Raw genomic sequence first — 5,152 nt, 5'->3', positions numbered from 1 at the left:
GAAAGAATTTCTATCGCTAAAATTTGGTTTTGTATCTCTCACACCCCGCAGCAAGAAGGGTCACGCTACGCCACTGCCGAAAATGTGATAATTCTAAGCAACTTTCTGTACCGAGCTTAAGGGCGGTGATTTTTTTATAGATGAAGAGAACGATGATGCCATTTGGTTTGAATGTTATTTCTATTAGCTCAGACGTACACCTTTTTTTGGAAAAAATATTTGCAGGCCTATTCATTTTTATTCATCGTTTGCTTTTTGTAATGCGAATACATATTCAGCGATCACTTGATTTCTGTTGCTTAAGTCGACTTACATTGCACGCGCAGTTTATACGATAATTTTTGGTGTGACAAACTTTTAGAGAAACATTTCATTTCATAAAAATGAATTTACGCCAAAAATTTTGGCACTATATGTGCGCCTCTTGAACAACCATTGCATAAAGACTTCTCGTGATTCATGATGCGCTATTCAAAAAAGTTGGATGAACAAGATTTCTTTTCTTGCTGAACATTTTTTGTCATTGCTTTTCTTCTATTTTGTGAACTAATTAACTGCAATTAAGGGTACTTTATTGTTGGTAATTGAACTGACATTGCCTTTCATATGAGCTTTTCTCTGAATATGCCTCCATAACAAAATTTTAGCATCGGCAAAACGAGTAATTATTTTAGCAAAAATCTTATGAGTAATACTGTCATGCCATTAAGTTGGTAGTCATACCACTTAGAAACTGAAGCAGCATGCTGCTAACTCATGCTCTGGGGCCTAGTTTTTGGGCTAAATAGTCAAGGAAAGCCGGCAAGGCAGGGAAGACCATAGTGTGGTTGTTCTTCTGTTCTTTCGTTGGCGTTCACATATGATTTCATCACTTTCGATAACAAGCATCATGTTGCAGGTTCTGGACTCATCGATGGAAATTAGTGATATAAGCACGTATAGATTCTTTGGTGATTGTTGGAGTTAACATATGCCAGAAGAAGAAGAAAAGGAAGAAAAGGGGATGTTGATAAAGAAGAAAAAATAGCAGAATAAGATAAAGAAAGAGGTAAGGGTGAAGAAGAAAACGAAGAAGAAAACGAAGAGGAAGAAGAAGAAGAAGAAGAAGAAGAAGAAGAAAAAGAAGGAGAAAGAGAAGGAGGAAAAGAAGGAGAAGAAGAAGAAGATGTTGATAAAGAGGAAATAGTTGGCAGAAGACGATGAAGAAGGCGATAAAGGAGACGAAGAGAAAAAAAAAGTAAAAATGAAGATGGCACGAAATGTCGGAAACAAAGCATTTTGACGTACTTTTTGTCCGACGCTCTTCAGAGTTTAAACGGCGGATAATGACCGAAGCTGAAATTTTATATCCAGGTGTGGATCGATGGCAACGTGAGAGGAAGAAAGATTCGCTTGATTGGTTCTTTTGGTTCTTACCAATCAACAATTCTAACTGTCGATACCCATGATTTCAAACCACACCTGGATATAAGTTTTCTGCTTACTTTCGGTCATTATCCAATGTTTATAATCTGAACAAATGTGCTTCAGTATGCAATGTTTTCTCTATCTCATGCTATCTTCAAACTTTGCGGTAACAAAATTAAAAAGGAAAAGAATATGTTGATGAAGAAGAATAAGTAGAAGAAGAAGAAGAAAGAAAGAAAAGGAAGAAGAAAAGAGTAATATGGCTCTCCTCAGACCTGAAAGATGTTGGAATACCTAGCCAAATGGCAAACAACGTCTAACAACTGCCAGCGTTTTTGCATTAGGAGATCCAGCAATTGAGGCATCTTTAAAAAGCATTATGGCTGGCATGTTTATCAAGATATTTGACCATTTTATATCAGAAAGCTGAGGGAGGAGATCTTTTTGCCCCAAGCTAAGATTGTGTCGTGGAAAAGATGTGGCATTACTCGGAATATTACTGGAGAGATTTACGCTATCAAGGGCTTAGCAGAAAATAAGCTTCTAGGGTTGGTTACTGACTTTCAATCAAACGCTTTAAAAACACCGAGACTCGATTTGGCAAAATTGTAAGAGCATCATAACAACATGTCCAGTCTCAGATGAAAAATGTGAAGAAAAAACAATGTTGTTTTCAGAGTATTCTCTTGTTTCAGCAAAACAAAGCATGTTTTGTCAACTAATAAACCAAAATGTCTTGCAAAACTGCTTTTTGTAGTCTAAGAGACGATACATAGTATGTAGTTGTAGAATAATCAATTTGAAAATGGCTTTGAAAAAAGCAAACATTTTGCGACATACTAAAAGCTTTTTCGTCTGACAGTCCTCAGAGCATAAAACGTCAGAATAAGGGTCCGAAATAACACGATGAAAAATATATACCCAGTGGTGGATCAAAATAGGCCAATCAGAAAAACACAAGCACATTACCGGTGTAGTTGACCAATCAGTGCTGCGAGCCTAAAGAAAAATAATAATCAATTAGAATAACTTTAAGAACGCCCGCACTTCGAATCATTCAAAAGGTAAGAAAATCGAGCGTTAATAGTGTTAAAGGCAATCTTTTTTACCCATTAAATTGATGGATTGTAAATTCACCAGTATTTGACGAGAAATATTTTTTGAGAGCTAAATTCAGAGTAATCCTTGTCCTGTCCTTAATTTTGTTTTAAGATTTTGAACTGAATAAAATCTTTATAGCTTCCTTGAAAATTATTGTCACTGAACCATCTCATCTCGATCTATTGCAAACATCTGCGTTGAGCCCCAATCCGGTTCTCTGCGCCATGATATGCAATATAAACTGTATGATTGTTTGTTGGCGCATACGTGAGTAGCTATCTAAGAAATTGTTGTAGCCTAGAATATTATGCTTGCTCCTTCGTCGCACACAAATGTAATCCATTTCTAGTTTGTCATTCACCGATGCTATATTCACCGATTATAATCACACATAAAATTATATTGATTTTCTACTATATTGATTGCTGAACTATATTGATTATCATACATTATCATAGTATGTCATACATTGAATAATATTCAGGATGGAAGGCTGCTCCACAACGAAGATCGCATAGTTTTCGACAGGCTCAATGTTCTCATAATTTTGAATGATTTAAAGTAAATGCGTTTTTAGTACTTTTTTGTTTCAACGTTAATTTCTCTACAATTAAATACAACAATTTTTCTTCTCTGGGTATCTTTACCCGAAAAATTGGGAAAAGATTTAGGAGTAAAGAACCCAATGTCTTCGGCTCTTGTGTCCAGTTTTGCGTGAAATTTTTAGTAAAAGCTCTGTTTTGTTGCCATAAGACAAGATTTTCGCTCTTATTTATTTCAATCCGAGGCTTGGCATGTTCTACCGCTGTTCTTATATTTTTGTCAAATCGAGGCCAGGAATTCATAAAAGATGTGCTCTTTTAAAAAAGAGTACATATTGTTTGTCCACTCCTTTTGATACACGAAAAGAATTACAGTATGCCTCTTTGACAGCTTTCCAGCTTTACCCCTTGCTATTTTGCCTTACAGCCAATAAACACGGCCACTTTCTCCTCGGCCACCACATTAGCTGCTTTGTGGAAATTCTGTCCCACCTTGAAATGCTTATCTGTGAAGCCACAATTTGTAATAGGAAATTGTGGATAAAACATCTATCTTCCTTTTAAGCTTGGTTTTTTCCAATGTCATTCGCCTTGGCTTTTGTTATGACATTCAGTAGGAAAACAGTACACAAAAAGTAGTATTTTCTAGGCATATGAGATAGGTAGGACTTACCAAGTTTATTCCTTTTGGGGTTAAGCATGGCCCCTGACACCTGGTCACATTCTACCAAGCCTTGTTGGGGGATGTGGACTACAAATTTACCTGAATGAAAACTTTTTGCCTGAAATTCTTTAGTTGCTGTTACAAACCACTGCAATGCATTTTGTCAATTTAACTCTGTTCATAATTCGCAACTTTAAAATCTCTATATCGAAACGGACAAAGGATATAGTTACTACCCGAGGCGGCACTATGGTCTTCGCCGAAGCAGCAAGAAATTTTTCGAATTTTCATGCTTCTAGTTCCCTGGAAAACGCACTCTTTTAAGTACATTTCACTAAAGCAATCCTCCTAGCCCTATTGAAAATAATTTTTTTGCAAACTTATTGAACAACAGATAAAAACATCTGGTACAATTTCGCCGTGGTCTTGAGAAATACCATGTTGTCAGTTACTTCTAAAGCTAGGTAACAACTTGTTGTCAATTTAGATCCCTCTTTCCATCTTAGCATGCCTTTTGAATGTTAAAAAAAATCTAGAGCTCATAGTGAATTGCAGTTGACGCTTCTATCGAGAAACTTTAAGGGAAATGGACAGAAGACACAATTTTACCTGAAGAGGGCCTGGGTTCTTCGATTTAGTGCCAACAAGAGATCTTCAAATCATCAAATCATTAGTTTGTTTACCTTCATTCATATCAAGAAATATCATATTTAACCAACGGAGCAACTACCTTTGCTTGATCCTTTATTGATTTTATGACATGAAGGTCTCTGAAATACCTAAAGCGTTTCTTCCACCAAGCGGATTGCACCTGACATTTCCTATTGAGATACTATACGTGTGACACCCCCCCCCCCACACCCCCCGGTCGCGACGCCCCTACTATCTCTAAAAGAAAATTGGTGCCACAAGATTACTAGTTGTTGGATATTTTTAATTTAACTACTTTGCCATAGAAGAAAATACAAATGATCACATATAAATCCATTCTGTCGCAACCAAGTTATTGAAGCAACAAAGAAAAGTTGGATGCCCAAGTTGGGATGGGGGGCTAATAAAAATTTTCGCGAGGGCTAGAGTCGCTCTTCAGGGCCTCCGACGATGAGGGGCTGGGTGCCAAGTCCCACACTTTTTTGCAAAACGATAGAGCATTTTTTTAAAATATTTTGTTATGGCCCTTTCCCCCTTCACTTTCGAACATGCGTCGGAGCCCCCGTCTAGAGCCCCCATGCCCCTCCCCTGTCAGAAGCCCGTTATTGGAAAATTCAACCTCAGCCCTCTCAAATTAATAGTTGCAAAATTTGCATGCAATTTTGTATCGAGTTTGTACTCATTATTGCTTGCTTTTGTCGTGTCGTGTTCTACAGCACTGCACACGCAGCACAGTCGTTCCCTGTGCACCGCGTCTTACACCAATTTTCACTGTTGCCCAAGGCTT

This window comes from Rhopilema esculentum, chromosome 11 (genome assembly GCF_057945365.1).
Source record: "Rhopilema esculentum isolate cy_ngs chromosome 11, ASM5794536v1, whole genome shotgun sequence".
Classification (NCBI taxonomy): Eukaryota; Metazoa; Cnidaria; class Scyphozoa; order Rhizostomeae; family Rhizostomatidae; genus Rhopilema; species Rhopilema esculentum.
This window is presented reverse-complemented; position numbering follows the sequence as displayed.